Source organism: Solenopsis invicta, chromosome 14 (genome assembly GCF_016802725.1).
Source record: "Solenopsis invicta isolate M01_SB chromosome 14, UNIL_Sinv_3.0, whole genome shotgun sequence".
NCBI lineage: Eukaryota > Metazoa > Arthropoda > Insecta > Hymenoptera > Formicidae > Solenopsis > Solenopsis invicta.
In genome coordinates, this window is record NC_052677.1 from 1,294,700 (window position 1) to 1,309,970 (window position 15,271).

The window sequence follows — 15,271 nt, forward strand, 5'->3', positions numbered from 1 at the left end:
CAGGGCCCTCAATCTTTTCGTCGAAGAGCTTCGTGGCACGCCAAACTGCCTCGTCGACGTCTTCGACGGGACCGTCCCGGTCCTTACCCGCACCCGGACTGTCCGGGGTGCATCTGTCCTGACGAGTGCCAGGGTGCTCCCATACTCGACCCAGGCGTAGCGTTCCTTCCCTGGAAGCTAAGGGGTATAGAGTTATCACGTCACGACGACCCTCGCCGCCGGTGCACCGTAACGAAGAGTCAAGGGACCCAAACGTCGCCACCCGCTTCGACCACGTCCAGCGGTACCCAGACGTCCCCTACGCCTGCAACGAGCACTCCGCCGAGGCCCAGAAGCGTCGTCGTCGTCCCGGTCGCTCCATCGCCGCGTTCTCCGCGTCCTAGCACGCCAGGGCGATCTCTCCCCGTAGAAAAGCGGGAGAAAAGAAAACGGAAGAAGGATAAACTGATACGAAATTTATTCGGCAACTCACCGACTTTTTTAGGCGCCTCCGGGCGCCGTCTAAGCCACTACCAAAAAGAAAGATCACACTAGTACAATATACATTTGTAACAAAGAGCTACTCTATTAAAGAACACGTGAACATATAACGTGCAATTATTTGTGGAACCTTCTGATACCATAAGCTAACCCACAGCTTGTAAATAACCTATCCGTTCTTACGTCCGCGAAAATACACTGTCACGTCTGTCTGTCCGCGCGTTTAGATTACTATAAGAGCACTGTATTATCATTCTCCGTTCGTACCGCCCGCTTACTCTCTTTCTGTTATCGGCACATCTGTTCTCTTGCGCACGTCGTATTTTTCTGTTAATAAAGCACCATTAGTTATTCAGTCTAAAAACAAGTCTAATTTCTTCTGCGATCCTTCGCGCCCTCGTTCCCTTCTGATCGGGTGACACCCTTTTGGACACAGCACGATTGGACATCACCACTCACAGCGCTTGACTAGTGGAAAAACTCTATGCATAGGCCGCCATGAGTGGTGGTGTCCAATCGTGCGGTGTCCAATCGTGCGCACCCCCTTCTGATCACAGTACGCAAGGTTGTTACAACTACCAAATATTTATTCTCATAATAACATTTATTACAATCTTAACCCTTAAACACACCAATCATGTAAAATACGGAAACACATTTTCGATTCTAAGAGACTTTTCCAACTTTGAGAAGCTATAATTTTGATTACAATCAATATTTTTCAACAATTTTTTTTTTTTTAATAAAAGTTCAGAATCTCGAGAATGTGGCTGCACAATCGGCATTGCCAAAAAATAATTTATTGTGAAGTTATAAAGGAAAAACCATTAAGCAAAAATGAAAAAATGATCAAAAATTCACTTTTCCTTTAAAAAATCATATCTTTGTAACAAAAACTTTTAAGAACTTTCAAAGACGATGTTTTAAAGCTAAAGAGTTAAACTTGCAAAATAAAATTTGGCAAAGTCATTCCTTTTAAAAAGTATACTTATGTAACATGGAGAATATAAGGTATTTTTGGGCATCTAAAAATCCATTTCTTTTTTAAATCATATCTTTACAACAAAAAACTTTTAAAGACTTTACAATACGGCGTTTTAAAGCTACAGATTAATATAAAAAAAAAACATTATATCATTGCCATTTTTATTAAAAATGTACTTATGTAATAAGGCGAGTATGAGATATTTTTGATTAAATTGTGTCTAAAATTGAAAATTGATGTGTTTCATGATTTATATCGGAAAAACTCCTTTTTCTAAAGCATTCTATAGTATTCTAACTTTCGACAGAATATATGCGAGTAACATCCGCAAATCGACCTGTTTGAACATATGTTGTCCAGCTTCTTTATGTAAAATACTCACAAAAAAAGTTTCACTTACACACTATATGGGTCGCATTGACCCTCAAAACTTTGCTGCCGTGCCGTTCGAAGTCTAGTTGACCAAAAAGTAGATCAACCATATCAATCAAAAAAGGAGATTTCAAACTTTTTTATGTCTTAGTCCGTCTTCACACAGCAAGTGTTCGAAACTTCATATGAGGTCTCTCAGACCCACTTACGTGTTTAAGGGTTAATTTTTCAAATATAAAAATACCCTGCCGAAAATATGGGATGAAAACTGATCAAAAAAAAGAAAAAGAATTTAAATTGATCGGAATTTCTGTACCGAAAATACGGTAATAAGACTGATTGAAAATAAAATCGAAACCTAGATAGATTTATTAAAACAGAATACATTAATGTAAACGTAATAAATGTTTAGAGTTTAAAAAAAATAATATTTCTTGTATCTTTTTCGTTAAAAAAGTTTAAAAAAGATTACATTTAAATTAAATATTTAATTTAGGTAAAAGATTAAATAACAATACAAATTGTTATTTATATGTAAAAATATAAAATTTTATGTGAAACAGCATTCTACACACACGTCACGTTTGAAAAGAATGAGAGAGTATTCGTCTCAAGGTTGCAACGAGCAGCTCCTAGAATTCTCACTGAAGTATGAGCTGGGGACTCGGCTGTGGTGGCGCTTACATGTATATAAGGCCTGTGGCCGCATTTGACTCACGAGAAGATCCTCCGCGGTGTGGCCACCTAGCGGTCACGCCAGTACTCACTTGTTCAATCCATTTCAATCCGAAATTACAGGATTTTATAAATTATAATTAAATCGAATTTTAATGCAATGTGACACGCAGAGACGCTGACAATTCTTGTGTGCCATTTTTAAATAAAGAGATATTTTGATGACAACACTATAAATCACGTTAACAAATTTGTAAAATTGTCCAAAAGCTATGCATTTTTCAGTAGTTAATAAACAACTGTCAAGAAAAAAAAAATAGTTTTCGAACAATTTTACAAATTTGTTAAAATGATTTACAATGTTATTTTATCAAAATAGCTTTTTATTTAAAAATAGCACGCAAGAATTCTCATCGTCTAAGAGTATCATTTCTCGGAACTAATGTCAGGATTATCAAACGTCGTTGCTGAGAGTATTTAGGAGTCTTAATGCAACTAAATTAAAATTTAAAAAAATTTTTATATTATGCGTTACATTTAAACAATTTATAAAATTAGAAAAATAAAATCTTTCAAACTTTCTTGAATGTTTGGAAATTTTTAACAGCATAGAGGTATATTAAATTAAAAAAAAAATATTTCGAGATATTTCGCCGTCCCGGAACTTTTCTCGCACCCTGTATATATATAATATATTCCTATCTTACATATATGTAATATATGTAAGATTATAATATAAAATATTATAAAATAAATGAAACTTCTGTTTTTCACCTAAAATTAAGCGGATTATTTTGGATTATATATCCATCCGAGTATTTAGATTGATTTGGATTGACAACAGTATGGATTAGAATGTATATTTCGGATTAAAAATAATTCGCGAAAACGATATTAAAATCAATTATGATTTGTATAGAATTAAAATCGATTATTTTTTAGGCAGCAATATTTCTGTGACATTTCATAGTAATGTGTAATATTTCTGTGATATTGCAATATTTCTGTGATATCACAAAAATATTACGTGCTATGTGGGATATTAGTCTTATATTAAATCTTATATTATCTTATATTAAAAACATGTTTTTAAATTAAACTATTCCAAAAAAAAAAAAATTAGATCATACAATTAGCCAGGTATTTTATTAGACACAAAAAGCAAAACAATATTTTTCTCTAAACCTACGTCAACTCTAAACTTTTGTAAAACATGTATCATAGTAAAAAAAAAATATACTTGGCGTGCCCGGTTTTCTTTATATTACGTCTTATATATTTAAATAATACGACTCGGGCATGCTAAATATATTTTTTTTTACTATAATACATGTTTTAAAAAAGTTTAGAGTTTACGTCGGTTTAAAGGAAAATACTGTTCCCATACAGCACAAAAAATTGGAGCAATATTACAGCAATGTTGCAATGTTGCTGATTGCAATGTAATATTATGGAGACAGTGCAGAAACATAAATTAACAATATGCCTGCAATATCTCATGGCATATGCCACTAATATTCCAGAAACATTGCAATATCATAACTTTTAATAAAGTAATAGCAATAAAAAGCCAAAACAGAATATTTGCGTATAATATATATTAATTTAACTCATCCATAATTATTCATTTGCATTTAGCAAACTAAGGTCGGGCGACGTTACTAAATTTTCTGCTAAATCTTTACATTCTCTAACAGCACAACCGTCCATATGTCGACTGTAAGTTGACTTATTCAGTCAAGCTTTCAGAGTTGACTGCAAATTGACTTTGCATAGACATCTGCAGACATCCTACAAATGTTGACTGTAAGACGTCTAGAAAAGGCATGCGGTCCCGTGGTGCTGTGTGCATCAGAGTATTGTTGAGAAACATAAATATTCATATAAATAGACGAAATAGGTTCATATATATATATATGCATATATATATATATATATATATATATATATACATATAGCATATATAAAGAAACCTCGATCTACATCCCAGTGAACAAACAATATTTTTAAATTGTTTTCTTAATAAAAATTTGTTTATATTTAATTTAATTATATTGATATATATTTTCTAATTCCATTCTTATTTAAACACATAACAGAAAAGTTATTCTAAATGCTATTCTGCATTTGCAAAATTAGTAAAATAAAACTATAATTTTATATTTGTTTATATAAATACTGTGCTTTAATTATACATATTTCATTTTTTTAATAACGTATATTAATCTGATCTACTAATTATATATCACATATCAGCATAAAGTGTTCACAGATCATCATGAGGGATCAGTTCGTAGCAATCACGGAGGTCAAGCAACGTTCATTGGAGTCGCGACTTGGATAGGGAAAACCCTTTCGACGCAAAACAGTTTTTCTACAATAACGACGAGAGTATTGAAATTAAGTAAAATATGTATATGACCTTTTTTATAGAGCTTATTACTAGCTTCCTTTTTTGTTTGACACATTTTTTCGTAAAATGTATATTTTCCGAAATAAGTAAGAAAAACTGTTTTTTTCTTTCTGTAATATTTTTTTAATAAAAAGTGAGCATTACTTAAAACCTTGTGTATGTCATTCAGTACCTTCCCATTCATAACATATCAAAGTCAAGGTCAAAGTCAAGGTCAAAGTCGTCAGAGGCAGATCCCCTTTTGTAAATGTTTACCAAATATTGTTTTGTTCATTGGAATTATGTAGTGTAATAATATTTATGTAAATATTTTAAAAAAATTCATAACATTGCAATGTTCCTGGGATGTTTTAATGCAATATTTCAAAAAGCGGACATCTTAATGTTGCTGCAATCTTTCAGCAATGTTGCAACAATGTTTCGCAATATGCAATATTATAATGTTTCAATGAAATCATTCTGCAATGTTGCGTGAATTATTTTTGTCATGATAATTTATTATATATAAAGATTTCAATTTATGACTTCTTGATATCACAATATGCTTGATTCTCATTAGAATTACTTTGTATTCTAACGTTCTTGCACCAAACTATCTATATTGGTTTCGTATTATTTTTTCTTATGATGTTATTTAGAAAAATACTTTATTTTTTCATTTTTAATTTTGGATTATTTCTCATAAATCCTTATGACGTATTTTCTAAATACGAAGCGTGATAAAAAAGTAATAAAACTGAATTTCTGTCTTCAGATCTGGCTACATTGGCAATATATGAGGTAGAAATAATAATTTCTAAAGGTTAATTTCTGAAATCAAATAAAATTATTTTAAAACTATATACAATAATAAAAAATCTACGATGTACCAATAAAATATATGCTGACACAAATGATTGTGGAATCATAAGTACTCACATAATTAGTAATAAATATTTGAACTTGCATTGAAAGTAGAGATTTAGGTTTCGGCTCGATGCTCTTTTATTCTTGCAGTATTGCCAAATCTGAAGATAAAAATTCAGTATCATTACTAAGTCATACTTCGCGTTTTCTTTTCTCAATATTTATATTTCATTATTTTTACTTATGTTACTATTGTTAACAATTATATGCAATTGCTTTATTTTACAATATTGTAAATGCTATTCAACACTTTAATTTGATATAAAGTGTTTTTTAACGGTCATAGCTAGATCTTAGTACTGATATTTATTCATGTATTTTTATATACTTTTTCAAATTCTCACATTTAGATGCGAGTTAACATCATTTATTATTAAATTGATTTTTTATTTAATAAGCGTGATATTACTAATTCTTATTCAACTTACAATTAGAGCTGAGACCAAAAATTTATTCGGCGCGCAGTTTAGTGAATTTGAAAAAATACAGCCATTGACAAAATTATTAGGCACCCTTGCTTTTTCTAAATTTTTTATAACTAAATTGCGTAAGCTAAAGATAAGTTATAAAAAACAATGGTGGACCGAGCAAACATTAGTTTATGTGATTATTTAAGAAATAAATGATAACATTTATAAAGATAGTGTTATGTATTTCTTTATAAATTGAAAAAATTGTTAAATAAATAGAGTGCCTAATAATTTTGTCAATGGCTGTATATAAAATCACACAAATAAATATTTTCATTAAGAACTAAGACCGTTAAAACGTACTTTATTTATATTGTGTTTTCACATATCGATTAAAGTTCCCTATTTAATATAATTTGACAATTATCACTCTCGACTATAATTTATAATGAAACACAAACAGAATCTTAGTTTTTTAGATATATTAATCTCAAAAATTACAAAAATCAAAAAATAGTTTTAATGAGAACAATGAAACAAAGATATTTGTAAGAGATTCGTGATCCCCTTAGAACATATATTACTGGAAGGAACATAGACCTATGTTCTCTGTACATTCGAGTTGACGCAGAGAAGATTGACAAAGATGGAGATACAATACGCAAAAGATTGACGAGGCTGGATATAGAATGCGCCCAGTCGGCAATGCGCATGCTCCGATAAATAAAACCATAGATACGTGCGAGCCGCGCGAGCACTGCGGGGTTATGAAAAGCAGCAACAGCTAAGTCTAATTGTAAGTGGAAAGAAACAGTGAGAAAAATAATAAAATTTTGTATAAGTGATTTGAACGCGGTGATATAGATGTATTGCTATATCTGCAAAGAGCGAGATAAGGCGTCTACCTATCATGTGTAAATATAATTGCATTATATATTGAAATCTTGAACTCTGGTAATGCGAATTTTGAAGTTATATTGCTAATTTATTTCATTATTTCTAGCTATAAAAATAAATTATGAACAATTAATAAATTAAAAAAAAACAAGTGTCTGAGAGTAGTATTTGTGATAAATAAAATAATATATGGAATTCTTATAGATTTCCGAAGAACCTTGAAATCCGCACAAAATGGTTAGCAGCATTTGGATTAAAGGAAATAGATATTTCAAAATCCACGCGAATATGTGGAAAACATTTTAAAGAATCATGTTTTCATATTGTAAATATTCAAGGAGAAAAAAAAATGTTAAAAAAAGGATCAAATCCAGAGTTGCTTCTTTCTAAAGAGAGAAAGAAATCATTAAAAAGGTACATATTTTTTTGATACAATGATTTACTTATTACCCTCTGTAGGCCGCAACTTGGGGGCCTCTGGGCCTTCTCAAGTGTGCTCGAATTTGTTTGCAATGTGATTGATGAAAGATTGATAAAATGTAGGTTAATTATCTGAAATATAAGTTATTTTGTTTCAGAAAACTAGATGAAATGTTCGATTCTCCTGAAACTTCTTCAACTGTTCCGGCATCTGTACAACTATGTGTTCCGTTAGAAGATAAGAACGAGAACCCAGAATCCCAACAAGAAGAAGCAACAGTGGAAGATTTCGTAAATGATATTCACATGGAACATAATGTAGAGGATGAAACATGTATATCACTTAGATCGCCAAAATCAAACATTATTAAGCAGAAAAGATGGCGCCCAGCTTATGTTTCGCAAATAGATATAGATCATGCATTTGATACACTCCGTCGTGCAAAAAGAAACTTTGGTATAGTTGTCAGTAAATTAAATGCCTTGAAAAAGAAAGTGGTTAACTTAAATCAGAAAAATCGTAGACTGACTAAAAAGGTCGAACATTTACAGTCACTACTCAAGCTTTTAAAAGACAGAAAATTGATTTCAGTAGAAGCAGAAATGTCTATACAGGTATATTGTATATAAAATAATTTTTTTAATCATGCTGAGATTTTTTAATATAAAGTAATATCGTTGCTATTTGAAAGTGTAAAATAATAAGATACTAATGTATGATTATTTAATATATTCTTTTACACATTGTATGTATTTATCAATATATTATTTTCACTGTTATTTTCACATTTTTATTTTCCCTTGTAGACAATGACATCAGATAGCATGAAGGATATTATCGCTAGAAAGTTACAGTCAAAAACGGCTAAAATTTCTCCCAGTTTAAGAGCATTTGCTATGACGTTGCATTTTTATTCGGCAAAAGCGTATAATTATGTTAGAAAACAGTTTAAGAATTTGTTGCCGCACGAAAAAACTATAGCTAAATGGTATAAAGTAATCGATGGTAATCCTGGCTTTACAAAACAAGCTTTTGATTCAATTGCCCAAAAAGTTAAAAAAGAGAAAAATGTTATTGTCAATCTTACAATGGACGAAATGTCAATTCGTGAAAACATTCACTGGGATGGTTGTAAATTCTACGGTTACACTGATTTAGGTATCGATGGAAATGATAATCAAAGTGAACAAGTACCAAAAGCTAAAAACGCCCTGGTATTTATGGCTGTTGCACTGAATAGTAATTGGAAAGTTCCGATAGGATATTTTCTTATAAATAGTTTAAATTCCATTGAAAGAGCAAATTTATTATCTAAATGTTTAACAATGTTACACAATACTGGTGCAATATGTAATTCTATTACATTTGATGGTGCAGCTGTTAATTTAAGCATGTGCACCAATTTGAAATGTAATTTTAATTATGGAAAGCAGTTTCAACCATGGTTCGAACATCCAGTTACCAAAGAAATGGTACACATTTTATCTATAGCAATTCAAATAATACTTAAAGAAAAGAAATAAAATACCTAAAAGAAATGTATTAGATTTTGAAATCTTTTACAGGTTTTCGTTTTCTGGGATGCATGTCATATGCTCAAATTGATTAGAAATTGTTTTGGATCAAAGAAAATGTTGATTGATGCTCAAGAACAGAAAATACTGTGGCACTATTTGCAAATGCTCCAAGATTTGCAAAAGCGCGAAGGATTAAGATGCGGCAATAACCTAAAGCAAAGACATCTCAATTGGCAAGCCGAAAAAATGAATGTTCGGTTAGCTGCACAGTTATTAAATAACAGTGTAGCTGATTCACTGACGTATTGCGAAAATCAAAATATTATAGGTTTTGCAGATGCTAGTCATACTGCAGTATTTTGCAAAACTATAAATAACTGTTTTGATATTTTGAATAGCCGTAATATTTTTAGCAAAAATCCCTTTAGTCAAAAAATCAGTTTGCAAAATATAGATAGCGTCATTGACATGATAAAACATTATATTGCTTACATAGAAGGTTTGAAATTGCAAGATGGACGTTCAATTATTAATTCGGAAAGAAAAACTGGATTTTTGGGTTTTATTATATGTTTGCAAAACTCTATTGAACTATTTAAATTATTAAATCTAAAAACGGACGGACAATTTAAATATTTGTTAACGTATATTAACGTATATAAGCTCAGTCAAGACCATTTGGAGGTATTTTTTAGTGCATTACGGAGTCGTGGTGGTTTTAATAATAATCCGACAGCATATCAATTTCGTAATGCTTACAGACGACTTCTAGGTAGGCATCAAATTTCCGGATCTGAAAAAGGAAATTGCTTAAATTTTGAGGGAATAGAAATTCTCAATGTTGAAAGTAGTAATGCTGAATGTTCACCAGATTCCATTTTTGATGAATCTGCTACTGTGTCACAAGACACAGTATCAGATCACGATTATATATCCATAATGTGGAAACTTACGCCGTACGTCGAGGATACTTTAAAATATATAAGTGGGTTTGTCAGCAAAGCAGTAAAGAAATTAATTCATTGTGAGTTTTGTGTGCAATTGCTATTTGGCTGTGAAGATACATGCGCACTTAATCGTATCAAAAATAGAGGAGGATTAACAATTTCATCAAAAGATGTTCAATTAATTTGTCGAACTTGCGAAATGCATTATCGACCAATAGAAAATAATTTGAAAAATTCCGATATTACAAAATTTCAAAATAACATTTTCCAATTAATAAATACAATAGTATTTAACAAAAAAGAAATTTTTAATCACATTTCAGAACAAGATATTTTTTCAAATCACAGAACACAGTTAATTAGATTAATTATAAAAAAATATTTACAAGTTCGCATACACCATACCAACAAACAAATAAGTGAAAAAAATAATTATATAAGACACAAATTTACTAAATTAATATTATTCAATAATCAATAAATATAATATATATTATACGAACAATAAAATTTATCGCAACATATATGTGGTTTTCTTTTCATATCCCCAAACTCCGCGCGCATCGATTTGTTTTGTTTTAAGCATGCGCTCTGTCGACTAAGCGCATTATATATCCATCCTTGTCAATCTTCTCTGTGTCAACTTTTTAAGCCTATGTTCCTTCCAGTAATATATGTTCTAAGGTGATCCCATATATTAAAAACAAAGAATGCATCATCAGCATTTGACAAACATCATGAATATAGTGGCATTCATATGCATGAATAAATTTTATAGATTCATCATAACACACAAAGATAAAAACTTACTAACGACGACCAACAATGTAATTTGTATCACGGGTGAATCGGTAGGACTGGAGTAGCTCGTTGGATGCCAGGAGACTTAGATAAAAGTTTACTTAGAATTAGAAACGTAAATAGATATTTATTATAAAGAAAAGAACAGTACAATTAATGCAAGGCGTGCACGATATAATATGATAATCAGTTAATGAATCAAACTAGCCACGAATCCATGATTAGAGACAAGAAAATCAAAAGAAAAGAACTGGTGCGGAACTTATGATTAGAATCCTAATAACTAACGAAAAGGTTATTGAAATGCAAAGACGGCACAAGAAAACTTTATCTTACAATTTAAACATTCTTGCGGATCGCTGAGAGTACAAATTGACGTGTATCACGAATACAAAGGCTTATACATGTAGACACAATATGTATAGAGAGAGTGATGATTCGCACGCGGTTGCGCGAACGCTAGTACGCGAATCAATAGGCGCGCGCAGCAACGCGAGTTTGCTCGGCCCGCAATATGTATAGTTTGGAATAAATATGCGTAGTCGAGTTCCGGTAGCGTCGAGGATAGTTGAGGCCAAGCCGAGTTATTGCTCTACGAGACCGGTTGCATGAACGTCGAGGAATCTTGATGCGGAGCTCTGAGTATTATGGGAGCTGGATCCAATAACAGGAGCGACGGGATTAGCCAATCATGATCAAGGATGCTCAATGACCAATAGAAAGCCCCGAGAATGCTCGAAGTCGCGTGAAACCAGTAGGTGGATAGATGGGCGGATCCCGGTAGCACATGGGACAGATAGCACACCACTACTCACAGCAACCAATGCCTATAGTTTTTCCGTTGATTGAATTAAATAAGTCAAGATGATTGGTTGGTGGGCTATTGCACCGTGCGCTATCGGATCACGTCCTAGATAGATAGGAGGTTGAGGATGATTGATCAAGGAGCTAAAACAAGAATGATCGTCTCCTGGAAGTGACCGAAAATGCTCGATCCAGACTGACACTACAACTATGCTCGTAATCGGTCTGCTCGGTTAGTAGTGCTGGATCGGTCTCCTCTTTTGCTACGGTCGGCAAATTTATTTATTTGGTTGTGCAGCTGACTCCGCCAATCAGTGTGCGCAGGTAACTGGTCGAAGTGCGGCCGTTAGTAATGGTGGCGGATAGACATGCTTCATGCGACTGATGCGGCAAGGTTACCGCGCGCACGTGGCTTAGCTTTCGGCGCGATACTTGGGCAGAGAGGAACCTGAGAGGGGACAGGCTTCGAGTTTAGATGGAACCTTATTTTGAAGCGCCTCTATGATTCGTGAAAAATGGACATTGAACTACGTAGCCAATGTCCATTTTCCACGTCGGTAATGTCCACGTTTAGGTGGTTCTCAGCGGTGCTATGTCCATTTTTACGGTTCTCTTCCGTGCTATGTGCAGGAGTGAGAGATGCATCAGTCCTCTGTTTAGACCATCGGTTAGAGAGAGAAAGTATCACGGTGGTAAACGGGGAATGAGCGGCGATGTTATCTCTCCGAATACCCTCCTCTCCACTCCCCTCTCACCCATCCGTTTTCCACGTTACGTTTCGCTCGTGAAATCGAAAAGAGGATTTCGGGCGATTTCTGGGCAGGGACGTAGAGAGGCCAGAAAGCGCCTACTCTTAAAAAATGTTTTATATTTTGTTATAATTGTTATAATCATACATATGCGCGCGTATGTATGATTTAGAAATGACATATTGTACAAAAAAATAATAATGTAATAAAGATTAATTGAATATATGGATACCTGAGGATTTCACTTATTGAGCAATTATCCATAAGTCTTATATTTTCATATATGTAAAAATATTTAATTTTATTTATACAATATACACAGCAATTTTCCGGAAATGATTTCAAGAAGAATGGTAAAAACAAACGTACACCCGTATGATTTTTACAATTATTATATGCAAAATTGCACATTCTAATTTGAAAAAAAATATTTATGAACTTTTTGTCGTCCAAGTGACGTATTTTATCAGTCCTACCGTACGATGACAGGTGAAAATTCAACTAAAGGATATTATAGACGATATCAGCTGTGCCTGAAATCGAAGCTTTACAGTCTATTTTCTCTATCTCTCTCGCTCTATCGAGGGGACGGAGAAGCGCTTTGGCACGCTAGCCGGCTTTTCGGCAGGCTTGTTGGATGTGTGTGCGAGGACGCGTATGTATGTGCGTGTGTGTACATTATTTTTATTGATAGGAGGGCGATAATTTAATTTTTGAGCTGTTATATATTTTTTACATATATTTATTCTTTTACTCATATAATGCTTTAATTGTAGTAATAATTATGGTTGTGCACTTGAATGCCCCTCCCCCCTCCTCTTATTATCGTCCCGCGACCACCTCTACCTCTTCCTCGTCCTCGTCCTCGTCCTCTTCCTCGTCCTCTCCCTCTTCCTCTGCCTCTCCCTCTTCCTCGAGCGAATGCCGCATGAATGATCTTTTCAAGATCTAAAGTCTGAAACAAAAAATTTAAAGAATGTGTAAAAGCATTTATTGAATACCGAAGAAAGATAAAACGATGCTTATATGTTGACTATGTCATTAAAAGAAACCATGCATTTGCCTGTGTAGGTGAACCGTGGCAAACCAAGATCATGTTTCGACAATACGCTCGTTTTTTAACAGCGAAACTATAGCCACATCTAAAAACTCGTTTATATTTAATTAATACTTACACTTAATGTTACGAGGCCTGTTGGCATCGCCGTTTCGGCTGACGCCGTCGGGGTCGTCGCCGCCGCCGCTGTCGACGTCGTCGTCGCCGCTGTCGACGTCGTAGTCGACGTCGTCGTCGTCGTCGTCGCCGCTGTCGACGTCGTCGTCGCCGCCGCTGTCGACGTCGTCGTCGTCGTCGTCGACATCGTCGTCGTCGTCGACGTCGTCGTCGTCGCCGCCGTTGTCGACGTCGTCGTCGTCGTCGCCGCTGTCGACGTCGTAGTCGACGTCGTCGTTGTCATCGGCGTCATCGTTGTCGTCGTCACCGATGTTTTTCCTACTAAAAAAATAAAATTTTTAGAATATAATTAACAATGTTTTATAATAACATGTTTTTCATATATTTTTATAAGTACATAGATATACTTACTAGATCTGCTTTGCGGTTTGCGATCCTCGTCCGTTGACCGTTCACCTTCACAGTTGATCATTGAATGACCGGAATAATAGAGCGCTCGCCGTACTCGCGTCGTCTTATAGTGTTGTCGCTTTTCAACCACGTGCGGACCGATTCGATCGGTAGATTATGAATGTTTCTTTTTTAAGGAAAAACGTGTGTACATGGTTGGTACACGTAGCCGTTGTATATTTTTCATAATCATAATTTGTATACGATTTTTTATTTTATGCATATATTGAAGATTATCCTGCATCGTAAAAATTTTTCACAGAATTTTTAAATGAATTGGAGTCCTTTTATAAATACTGTAAGAGATCTCACAAGAATTTGTATAATTTTTGTAAGGAAGGTCTTGTGAGATTTTGTAGGAAAAATTTCTCATACGAACTTCAGACAAGAACATACAAGAATTTGCAACAGGGTTTATTATAAATAATAAGCATAATCTCGTTTGTATTATTAAGAAATAACATTATGTGTATGGTTATTAAACATTTGCCTCTTTTCCAGCATTGCTTTCTATACAATTTGTTATACAATTGTCATACAAAAATTTGGTGAATTATAATAAACTTATAAGCAACATAAGATGTGTATAGAAAATTTATTTTCAGATGACTTCTTAAGACTCCCGAATTATAAAAAGCTGCCTATTGAAGCTGTACTTTTTGAAATATAAATTATGATACAAAGAATCTTATCGGTTCGATTCGTCTTTCTCGTAAACGTTTAAAATTAAACGTTAGAAAAGAAGAAAAACAAAACAGCGCGACGACGTTACGTGACGACGAAGCTCGCTATTGTTCGGCGCAGTCCGCATTTGATAGTGAGACAGTGTCTTTCGATAGCGTGTTTTTAAAGTTCTTTGCTTGTGTACCAAATCGCGTTTTTGGTTGCAACTATAAGTTCTTTTATACTTTTTATTTTATTTATTTAGTAACACTTCTTGATTTATGCAATAAATCAAGTTTGTTACCCTTATTCTTTTCAGTTTACGCTCTGTCTCTAATTCGTATTCTTTTTTTTTTTTGTTTCTCATATTTCTTCAATTAAAATATTTTTTTGTGCAAAGAATTCTTTAAACGAAAAAGTGTAACAATGAGTGAAAAGCGTGTGGAAACCGTATACGACAAGTGTATGTATAAAAATTGTCGTAATGGACGACATTCAACGGGAAAACATTTATTTAGATTTCCTGCAATTACTGATGCTAGATGTCAATTATGGATACGTAACAGCGGTAAGTTCCTTATCATATTTATTATATAAATTACTAGAC

At 33.5% G+C, this 15,271-nt stretch overlaps 1 protein-coding gene and 1 long non-coding RNA gene across 7 annotated transcripts in view; both read right to left on the reverse strand.

The window, feature by feature from the left end:
• Positions 1–15,271, reverse strand: part of LOC105203570 — a 437,190-nt gene that overhangs the window by 92,217 nt on the left and 329,702 nt on the right. The gene's annotated exons all lie outside the window — the stretch shown is intronic.
• On the reverse strand, positions 12,779–13,689 carry LOC120359553. Its single transcript, XR_005576335.1, has 2 exons — positions 13,553–13,689; positions 12,779–13,332 (listed from the first exon to the last, which is right to left on the reverse strand). It is a non-coding gene; the product is annotated as an uncharacterized LOC120359553 (long non-coding RNA).